Source organism: Lathyrus oleraceus, chromosome 5, assembly GCF_024323335.1.
Source record: "Lathyrus oleraceus cultivar Zhongwan6 chromosome 5, CAAS_Psat_ZW6_1.0, whole genome shotgun sequence".
In the NCBI taxonomy this organism is placed as follows: domain Eukaryota; kingdom Viridiplantae; phylum Streptophyta; class Magnoliopsida; order Fabales; family Fabaceae; genus Lathyrus; species Lathyrus oleraceus.
This window is the reverse complement of record NC_066583.1, coordinates 389,939,010-389,951,195: the sequence shown is the minus strand read 5'-3', so window position 1 is coordinate 389,951,195 and position 12,186 is coordinate 389,939,010. Positions and strand designations below refer to the sequence as shown.

At 39.9% G+C, this 12,186-nt stretch overlaps 1 pseudogene; it reads left to right on the top strand.

Moving 5' to 3' along the window:
- LOC127080923 (uncharacterized) overlaps positions 1-12,186 on the top strand; it is a 100,644-nt pseudogene that overhangs the window by 59,904 nt on the left and 28,554 nt on the right.

The following is a 12,186-nucleotide window of genomic DNA, read 5'->3' as shown; positions in this document are numbered from 1 at the left end:
ACGTAGAAAACTAATAAAAAGATCAGAGAGTCTGGGTAAGGGGTAAATTACGCAATGGGAAGGTGTTAGGCACCCACTACGTCCTAGGTACTCCTAGGGAGCCCTTTTCACACTTGTTATGCTAAATTGTTATTTGTTATGACATAAAGATTGTGCAAACATGATTGGGATGATGAGAAAAGAATGTACAAGTTAGTTATTTTTGTGTTATTGGGTTCGAACGGATGAACCCGTTGCCTACGTACCTTCCATCAAAGGTAAGGATCAGAACGCCGTAGTTCGGCTAAAAGATTTCCAAAAGTTGGTGGATTCAGTTTTAAACACAAGCACTGAGGCTTTTCATTATCAATGGGAGAACACTCGACCAAAAACAACATCCACCATGCGAGGATAGCTTCGACGTACTAGAGGGGTTAGCCCTGTTTGAAGTACGGAAGTCTTACTGTCGACTCACTAAGGATAGGCAAGATTTACATCAACCACAAAGATAATTGAAACCTATGGCTAATGTGAAAAGATTAACAATGGACAGAGCCAAAACAAGTGAATGAGTGATGTTAATTGATTGTGATTATGAAAATGAAGTCAAAGTATGATTAAGATTGATTTGAAAGAAGTATTATGAAATGGAGTTTGCAAAAAGAGTCAAGGACTTGAGTCCAGGTTTTTAATTTGGAAAACATGAAAATGTTTGCACAACACTTATGTCAAGTTTGAAAGGTAAAGTGTGAAAAGGTTTAGGACATAATGAATGATGAATGGATGAAGATGGGGTAGTAAAACTTCTTAGAAGGTTCACTTCTTGAAATCATATGGGAGATGATTCAAGTGTGTCCTTTGGAATAGCAATGGATAATAGAAAACAAACAAAGATGAAATCCAAAAGGCGGATATCGGATGCCAATCACTGGGCTTATACCAATCTCCTAAAACAAAATGGGATATCAGAAGCCACTCAATGGTCTTACACTAATCTCCACAGGCAATGAAAATAAAAGCGGATACCGGATACCAATAGATGGATTTACACCAGTCTCCTAAAACAGAACAGGATATCAGAAGCCACTCAATGGTCTTACACTAATCTCCTCAAACAAAACAAAGATGAAACATGGAAGTCAACTGCCAATTTATCTGGACTTAGGTTAACTCCACAGTATGGTCATAGGAATACCAATGCCACATCACAGGGACTTACAATGGATCCTCACATACAAGAACAAAAGCAACAATATGATCACAGGAATGCAAATGCCAACTTACAGGGACTTATAGCTGCAACCTCTCACACAAACAGATGAACAAACTATGATCACAGGAAAGCAGATGCCAACTTACAGGGACTTATAACTGCAACCTCACATACAAACAGATAAAACAAACTATGATCACAGGATAACAGATGCCAACTTACAGGGACTTATAACTGCAACCTCACATACAAAACAAACAGATCAAATTATGATCACAGGATAACAGATGCCAACTTACAGGGACTTATAACTGTATCCTCACATACAACATCAAACAGATCATACTATGATCACAGGATAACAGATGCCAACTTACAGGGACTTATAACTGTATCCTCACATACAAACAGATAAACAGAAGATATAAGTGACCAATGAGGTCTTACACTCTATCCTTCCATATCACAGGAGCAAATGCCAAAGCAATGGACTTACAATTGTCCTCAATGGGCAAACAACAATGATAGCATCACAAAAAGTAAATGAGACGAACATGCACTAATGGCAATTGATGATGATGAATGCATAACATACAAGCAAGCAAATGCATATGAAGCAATCAGTCAATCAATGATTATCAAAACAGCACACTCTATATCCAAAACAAGGGGGCTCATACAAGAGGGTTTGACTTTGAAAGTCCACTGTAATAGGTGAAGGTCGCTCTTAACCTTGCCATTGAGAGGCTAAGGTGAAGCAGATGAATAGGAGATGAGGGGTGTGCCTCATTGCTTCTATCTCAAATCAGAGAGAGCATCAAAGAAAGTGTGGGAGTTCAGAAAGTAGGAACTCTCTCCACATTATTGACTCGATTAGATCTTGGGTATTTATCTCAATGCTTCAACCAGGTACTGGGAGCAAAGAGAGGACACACTGAATAGTGGGGGATAGATTGCTTATCCCTACCTTCCACCAATTGCCTTACTTGAAGGACTTTTCCTGCTTAGGACAAATTTAAACAGACACAGGCATTGCCTCTTAAGGAGGACTTCAGACAGTTTGCCCGGTCAAATAACAGACCGGGTCTCCAGACTACATGAAGAAGAAAGGTTTATACCTCAAAGCAAATGCTAAATAGCAAAGCAAGCAAGTTCAAAGAACTTAGGCAACTAAAGTACCTGAAAAAGTCAAACCAATTAGTAAACAGCTCAACAGTCAAAATCAAAGGCAAATGGATAAACAAAAGTCAACCACAGAGGGACCAATTGTGCAAGGCACAAGGACTCAAGCATATGAGTCACCTACAAAACAAAGATTAGCACATGATAAACAATTCAACTCAAACAAATTTGAATGATCCTCAAGGCATTGGTGCTTAACCTGAAACAGATGAACTCAACATAAGCTTAGAAGACCACTAGGACTAGCCTAGGGTCAAAGATGAAAGAAAAAGTCAAGGCAGCAAGGAAAAGTCAACCCAAACCAAGTTTAAACATTCAAGAAGCATTCTCAATTGGATTCATAATTATATCATGCATCATGGTCATTTCATATGCAAAAGGATGCAAAGCATGGCAAGAGAAGCATACAAAAGTCAACAGCAAAGACTTCATTCAAAAGTCAACTCAAACATTTTCAAAAATCATGAAATAAATTACACTCAATCCTAACATCTAACATGGTATACATGTAAAATTTCATGGCATTTGGATGAGAGGAAGGCAGTCAAGTAAAATCATGAAGTCAAACCAAATTCAAGTAAGCATGGTGAAAGTCAACAAGCATGGGTCAACTTCAAAAAATCATATCAATTTGAAAACAGAAGAGAAATGAATGAGATTAACACCAATGCAAAGCTTGAGATGTCTAGTTATCACATATGAAATCTCATGGTCATACAATAAGATTTGAGAATTTCACAAAAGATTTGGCAAGGCATAGCACAAAAAGTCAACAAATGACCAAGTATGGAAGAAAATTCTCAATCAAATGGAAAACAGCAAGATTAATTTCCAAGAAAATTCATACACAAACTAGACATGTGATAGATGGTTCATGCAAAATTTGGGGTCAATTGGATGTAAGGAAGCATGTGAACAAAAATTGGGAAAATGCATATCATTCATATAGCACCAAATGTAACACATAACTTCAGAAAATCATAACTCTCAATCCACAAATGATAAATGCACAAACTTTATATGGAAATGAAGGTCAATGTGTCTAGTTTCACCACAAAAAATTTCAGGCTCATTGGATGCATCATGACAATTTCACAAAAGGAATGGCTCAATGTATCAAATATGCATACATGTTGGAAAAACAATTATCATTTAAAATCCAGCCACTGAAAAATTAATTAAAATTCACAATAAAATACTAGACTCATTTGTGATCATGATGGAAAAAATTGCATGATTTTTGGATGAAAATTGAGAGAGAAATGAATTTGTGAAATTGAGTGAATAATTGGAATGAGCATGATCACATAACATGTACTAGTGGTCAACCTTTGGTCAACAGCGGCATATTTGTAAACAACCTTTCATTTAATCAAAACGCACAGCATCATGAAGGACACGCGAAATGTTATTATTGGCCAATATGGGACTGTACAGTAAATGGCCATACGCAACACGTGAAACTGGGATTCCTGGGAATTTTTAGGGTTTGGAACAGTAGTGGGGTTTATGCAACAGTACCCGTGTTCACCAGCAACATTCAAAAATCGACCACAAAAAATTCAAACAGAAACAGAAATTGAGTACACCAATCTCATCAGCATTCAACATACATTAATAATCCAAGCATTGTTTTCCTCAAAACCCAATAACCATCATGAATCGAAGACAAATACATTCATACAGCAGTTTTCAAATCAAGAAATCTCCCAGCATACTCAACCATTTTATGTGTTCTAAAGTTCAAAATGCTCAGCATGTAAAGATCTATTAAACATATATCATGGATTAGAGAATGAAGAGAGTTGAAATCTTACTTGGCTGTGAAGAAAATCGAGGAACAGTGCTTGTTTAGATGGTACAGCTTGAAATAGTTGCTCTCACAGCTTCCAAATGTTGGATTCTTGAAGTTATTTGGCTCGGAAAGGCTTGGAAATGTCCAAATTGATTTTCACCATTGTTGTAGCTCCATGTAGCAGCAGCACGAAACGAAGTTACAGCAAAGAAACAGGGCTCCAAATAAGCTCAATATTGTTGGTAGATGATGGAAATGCCAAGCCAACTCGAGCTCCTTTGGAAAATTTGGCCAGAAATTGCAAGATGTCAAAAATGGAAAATGAGAGAAAATGAGTTCTTCTGATGTTTGCAGCTGCTAGCTAGGGTTGAGAACTGTCAGAAAATCACTTTATATATGCTGTTTAAACCATGCTAATCAAATGCTAATCCAAGTTAACTTAAATGGGACCATTTGCAATTTGCTAACTTGGAAAATATGGAGGTGGAGGTGTGTGTTTCTGGTCGAAAATGGGCCTTGGATCAATTGCAAATAACATGTATACTTGCTGTTTTTGGTCTGTTCATGAAGTGTTTAACTTGTTTTGCTTAAATGAACAAAAATGCATCATTTTCCACTTGTGAGCCAAAGGTAAATGGAGGTGGTATGACAACAAGCAACTTGAATTTTGGGCTTGGAACATGTCTCAAATAACATACCAAACCTTTCCCAATTGGCCAAATGGTGTGAAAAGCTATAAATCAAAAAGTCAAACTTGAGTCAAACTTGAATTTTAAATGAAAAAGGTCAAAAAATGCCATTTTGAATGGTAGGGTTTTGATGGATGAAATTTATATTTTTGGAAAGAGGATGAAAAATGTGGTTTGTAGGAAAAAACCCCACCAAATTTGGCCTTATGGTTTGAGAGATATGGCTTGTTGAAGTTCAAATATTGGTGAAAATGATTTGATCATATCTTGACAACCACACATGGGATTTGAGAGTTCTTGGACTTTTTGAAAATGGGAAGACAAGATCTTCAACTTTCATGTTGGGCAAAAATTCATTTGAAGCTTGTATCATGATGTAAGTTTAAGATCAAGAAGTTTCCATTTTTGGCAGTTGAAATTACAGGTCCACTTTCTATTTTGGGAAATTTCTGATTGACTTCAAATTCATCCATGATGAGGTTTGACATGATAGATGAGACTTATACAAGCATGAATGAACTCCTTCAGATCAATTCTATCCATCAAATCACTGATTAAATCCACAGTTGACCAAGTTTGACTTTTCTAGGGTTTTGAGTGACTGGACCACTTCTGATGAATTCCAAACCCTAATTCCTTGAGAACTTGACTTCAAATGATGTCATGAGATGTATGAACTTTTGATTTTTGATCATGGTGCCCAAATTCTGCAAGAATGGCCACCATCCATTGCTTGGACTGACTGTTGACTGTCTTTGACCTAATTGCTTCATCTGCAATCAACAAGGTTAAACTGACAATATTTTTGTATTTTTTGAATAATAAACATATGAAAAGCAAGAATATACAAATGCAAGGTATGCTTGGTGATCAAGAAACAACTCACAAGGCAAACTACCCACTAGGAGGGAAGCTAGGGCATGCAATGATCCTTGAGGCCATGATATGAATGATATGGGCCATGAGGGATCTTAGGGCCAAAATTGGGGTCTTACAGATGCCCCTATTTAAGGTCATTCTAGCCGGAGAAGTGAAGTTTAGAAATCTTCATCTCGACGCGGTAGAATGGACTTAAATAAAAGTAATGAGACAAATTTTGGTCCCTAAGAGACCTCATGATGCAAATGTATGCGTGCAAAAGACACAAATTCTGTGGGGAATATAATTCACACAGAAGAAAAGACGATCCATCAGAGTAATACACTCACCAGGAACAGAGACTCTAACAAGACTCTAGTTGGGGATAATAAAAGAAAGAGAGATGTGTGAACAATACACGACTCCAAACTGGGGAAAAACAAAACTGACATAACGTGAACAAGACACGACTCTGATTAGGAGATAACAGACAGGAGAACTCACTGGGGATTGAAGGACTCACACTGGGGGAAAGAATTAAAATTCCAAAGGAAAATAAATCCATTGGAGAGACACAAACTGACTCCTGAGGAGAAGCGAAAGAAAACTCCACTGGGGAAGTAACAATCAAAATGAGATGCTACCGGTAAGGGTAACAAACTCAGGAAGGAACACCAAGGATACCGGGTTGTAGGTATGTAACAGGTGACCGACCAAAGACGTGAATTGGTGTGTGTTCCAAGACACTCATCATCCTGAAGTGAGCGAAAGCAAACTTGTTTAAAGGATGGACAAAAAAAGCGTGAATTGGTGTGTGTTCCAAAACACTCATCATCCTGAAGAAAGCTAGAACAGCAAACTTGTTTAAAGGATGGACAAAAACGTGAATTGGTGTGTGTTCCAAGACACTCATCATCCGAAAGAAAGCTAGAACAGCAGACTTGTTTAAAGGATGGACAAAAACGTGAATTGGTGTGTGTTCCAAGACACTCATCATCCGAAAGAAAGCTAGAACAGCAGACTTGTTTAAAGGATGGCTGAAAAAACGTGAATTGGTGTGTGTTCCAAGACACTCATCATCCGAAAGAAAGCTAGAACAGCAGTCTTGTTTAAAGGATGGATATTCGATTCTACAAAGAATGCGAATCTTGCTCAGCTGGGGAAAATCAACAAAGGACTCCAACCAAAGAGCGCATGAGACATATTATTCATTACCGGCGGACCGTGAATAATATACTCGCATGGAAGATTATCCTGAACCGGTTACTGGGTTGTTTAAGGATAAGATCCGAAAAGAAAGGCATCGGGATACCAAACTAGGTATATAATGATGACCAATCAAAAGGAGCAACAAACATTACCAACAAAAGGGTAAATGAAAGGTGATCTGCTGAGGATAATTTGCAAGCATCCGGCAATCATCGACAGAAGACTAGCTGGGGATGCATTGATAAAGAATCAATGATCCAGGGAACAAATCACTAGCATACGGTGAAAAGACCCACTGGGGATAAAATTGCTAGCATACGGCAATTATCCACAAAAGACTTGCTGAGGATATAAGTGCTGATCTGAGCAACTTATCCAAGCAAAGGAAAATCAACATCAAGAACTAGATGAAGATAACCACAAAATTAGGGTTTACATCTACCGAATACGGGGTAGAAGACCAACAACTCCGCATGGGGATAGAACAAATCACAAATCCGCACGGGAAACCAAAATAGGGTTTATAACAAACCACCCACTGCTGAAGAGCAGGAACATAGGATTTACAACTACCGGGTAGTAGGTAGAAAACCAAAAACTCTGGCTGGAGAATAAAAGGTGTATAACCACAAATTCTGTTAAGAAAGCCAGGAAAGATAGGACTTACAACTGCTGGTTTGTAGGCAGAGGCCCAAAAACATTCCGCTGGGGAACAACCCACTGGGAAGCACAAGATATCTGACAAATAGTCAATTCGGGAACGATCCGAAAAGACGGACTGAATCAAGACACGTCCTAATGAGGATATAACTCAAATAGGAAAATCCATCCCAATATATGTGTTGGGAGGAAACGGAAAAAACCGTCATCCACGAGGATATATCTCAGTGGGGAACTGCAGAAGGAAAGACAGACATATTTCTGCTTATGGGGTTGACTCTATATGGAGAGATTTTAAACACCCGACATCTGCTTGGGGAGATCTGTAAAGAGATCTATATCACCATAGCAGGAGACACGACAAACAAAAGATATATGGCAAGAAATGCAACATGAATATCTGAATGTTTATGAATATGCATGAATATGCGTGATTTATGTTTGATGAATGCTGACAAAACAGACAATTCTAACACAAACAGGTCTGGGAATCAAACGTCCGGTATTATACTTCCAGGGAAAAACCAGCTGGAGAGCCAATCTGCGGAGATCCACATGCTGTAAAGCAAAGATCTGCGGGTACTGCTGAAGAAGCAGAGAATCAGAGATATCAGGAAACAACCCAATCAAGGTACAGAAAGTCACAACGGGCAAAAACAGCCACCAAGACGAATCTGTAAGGGAACAAGAGAGGTCCCAAAGTATATCTGCAGGGGATCCCAGTGTCGACTGAGAAACAACAAATGCATAAGCACGAACTGCTGTAGAAGCAAATCCACACAACTCCACTGGGGGACAACCCACTGAGGGAGAATGATATCATCCAAATAGAATCTAACTGCATAGGCAACTCTATTGGGGAAAACTGTCGGGTACTCTCTTGGGAACAAACCACTGAGGGAGGACAGATAAAACAAGCAGATTCTGCAACAAACCACTCCACTTGGGGAGAATATACATAGCAAATTGATCACAACAAGCAGATTCTGCAATATGAGCCACTCTACTGGGGATCACAAAAAGTCAGGAAATTAATCCGTTCACTGGGGGCTAGAGCCATCATCCGACCATACTGGGATTGAAAGAGCAATCAACAGGCAAGACTGCCATAACAAACACCCTGCAGACTAAGCTGAGGAAAAGATGATTGAAATACTGGGATACCAACCCAATCAACCACGGAGTAGGAAAATAAATCCTGCTCTGCTGGAGAGAATAACTCTGATGGAGAGATAGCAAAACTTCCGCAGACGACTTCGCCGGGGAAAAGGTAAAGTACCGTGTATCAGACCACTGACTTACCGGGTCTTCAAAAAGAAAGCGATCGTGCTGAGGAAACAAACAAATCCCGCTGGCACACTGCATGGGGAAAAGAGGTAATAACTCCACTTGCAACTCTGGTGGGGATGTTAACAAACATCTCTACTCGCGACCCTGGCGGGGATATCAATAACAGCTCTACTCGCGACTCCGAGGGGAGTACCAATCAATCAGTTATACTCATGACTGTGCTGAGGAGACAAATAAAGTCTGGGGCATACGACCCACTGGAGAAAGTGACGGGGCACCAAGATGACAAACCATCAACCACCGAAACTTCTATAAGGAAAACACCCATGCTGGGAAGAACTGCTGCTGGAGAAAACGAAGTCTTCAACAACAAATCACTTGCGACTGTACTGGGGAACAGCCCCAACAACAACTCTGTTTGAGGAACAGCCTCAACAAAGATCTGAGGAAAGAAGATACCACCAAACCAGGAATATGAACGAATGTCTTACCTGTTGGGAATCATGCCACCCTCGGGAGAGCACTGAGATATTCTTGAGTATCCTTTCAATCTTGTGGATGTTCACTTTGTATAAAACAACAAATTTTGAAAAAATTGATTTGTTTAAAACAATGACATTTTATCAATTTAAAACATGCAAAACATTTGTTGAATTGAAACAAATAAGAGTGCAAATAAATGGATAAAAAGCTCAAATTGATTTGATAGAATGATAGTCTGCAAATGGCAAGACTCCATAGATCTGTACAAATTCGAAATCAGTGATATATATTGGAAGAGGGCTACATTGAACATAATGATCCTTTCTCTACCAATTTGAATCTCGATGTATCCGAAGCTTCAGTTGACGACGAATAGAGAATCTTCCGACGAAATGACGACTGTGAAACAGAAAGTCTTGTCAGGATGCAGTTACTTGCCAAATCCCTTATTTTTGCCTAGATTGCCCCAGAGTGAGGTACTCAATCTAGCGGGATGCAAATATATTCTTTTTTCAAATCTCTAATTTTTGCCTGGATTACCCTTGCGGGCCCTCCACCGAGACGCTCATTTTTGCCTAAGCCGCCCTTTCGGGTTTTCAACTTAGCGAGCTATTCTGTTTTTTTTCATTTGTTTTTTCATTTGCATATACTTTTTTTTTCTAGGCAAAGTATCTCTTAACTGCGTCTGAATTCACAGGACGAGTGAAATCCTCCCCATCCATTGTTGTAAGCATCAAAGCACCGCCTGAAAAGGCTCTCTTAACAACATATGGACCCTCGTAGTTTGGAGTCCACTTGCCCCTGGAATCGGGCGCGAAAGACAAAACTTTCTTGAGCACAAGGTCACCTTCTCGGAACACGCGAGGCTTGACCTTCTTGTCGAATGCTTTCTTCATTCTTTGCTGATATAACTGACCATGGCACATGGCAGTTAATCGTTTCTCTTCAATCAGATTCAACTGGTCATAACGACTCTGAATCCATTCAGCATCAGTCAACTTGGCTTCCATCAAGACTCGCATTGATGGGATCTCCACCTCTACTGGGAGAACGGCTTCCATACCATAAACAAGAGAGAAAGGGGTTGCCCCTGTTGAAGTGCGTACAGACGTACGATATCCATGCAAAGCAAATGGCAGCATCTCATGCCAATCTTTGTACGTGACAGTCATCTTCTGGATAATTCTCTTGATATTCTTGTTAGCAGCTTCAACAGCCCCATTCATCTTAGGTCTGTAAGGAGAGGAATTATGGTGTGCAATCTTAAATTCAGCGCACAACTCATCCATCATCTTGTTATTCAGATTGGATCCATTATCAGTAATGATCCTCTCTGGCACACCATAACGGCAAATCAGCTGGTTCTTGATAAACTTCACAACCACCTGCCTGGTTACATTCGCGTACGAAGCGGCTTCAACCCATTTGGTGAAGTAATCAATTGCTACGAGAATAAACCGATGTCCATTGGACGCTTTCGGCTCAATCATACCGATCATGTCGATTCCCCACATAGAGAAAGGCCATGGTGATGAAATCACATTCAGGAGTGTCGGAGGAATATGAATCTTATCCGCATAAATTTGACACTTGTGACATTTCTTCACATACTTGCAACAGTCAGACTCCATTGTCAGCCAATAGTAGCCTGCTCTCAACATCTTCTTAGCCATGGCATGTCCATTGGAATGAGTACCAAATGAACCTTCATGGACCTCAGTCATTAACAGGTTTGCTTCGTGTCTATCCACGCATCTGAGCAAAACCATATCAAAATTTCTCTTGTACAGCACTTCACCACTGAGGTAGAAACTGCCTGACAACCTTCTCAAAGTTTTCCTATCTTTCACAGATGCCCCAGGCGGGTAGACCTGGTTCTGGAGGAAATTCTTGATATCAAAGTACCAAGGCTTGTCATCTTTCACGTCTTCGATTGCAAATATGTGAGCGGGTCTGTCCAAACGCATCACAGTAATGTTGGGGACATCATTCCACCATCTGACAACTATCATAGAAGCAAGCGTTGCAAGGGCATCTGCCATCCGATTATCCTCTCGAGGAATATGATAAAATTCAACTTTTGTAAAGAAAGTTGAAATTCTCCTTGCGTAATCTCTGTATGGGATGAGACCTGGTTGATTCGTCTCCCATTCACCTTTGATCTGATTGACAACCAAAGCTGAATCACCATAGACATCAAGATACTTGATTCTCAAGTCAATGCATTCTTCAAGTCCCATAATACAGGCTTCATACTCCGCCATGTTATTCGTGCATTTGAAAGTCAGCCTTGCGGTAAATGGGATGTGCGATCCCTGGGGATTAACAATTACTGCCCCAATTCCATTTCCATATTGATTAACAGCGCCATCAAACACCATCGTCCATCTGGAACCAGGTTCTGGACCTTCATCAAGTGTAGGCTCATCGCAATCTTTCATCTTCAAATACAGAATTTCCTCGTCAGGGAAGTCATACTGAACAGACTGACGATCTTCAATCGGCTGGTGCGCTAGATGGTCAGCCAAGATACTACCTTTGATAGCTTTCTGAGCTCGATACTCAATATCATACTCAGACAACAGCATCTGCCAACGGGCGATCCTCCCAGTTAAAGCAGGCTTCTCGAAGATATACTTAATTGGATCCATTCTGGATATCAACCAAGTTGTATGATTTATCATGTACTGGCGCAAACGCTTAGCTGCCCAAGCTAAAGCACAGCACGTCTTCTCAAGCATGGAGTACCGAGACTCACAATCAGTAAACTTCTTACTGAGGTAGTAGATAGCAAACTCCTTCTTCCCTGATTCATCTTGTTGACCGAG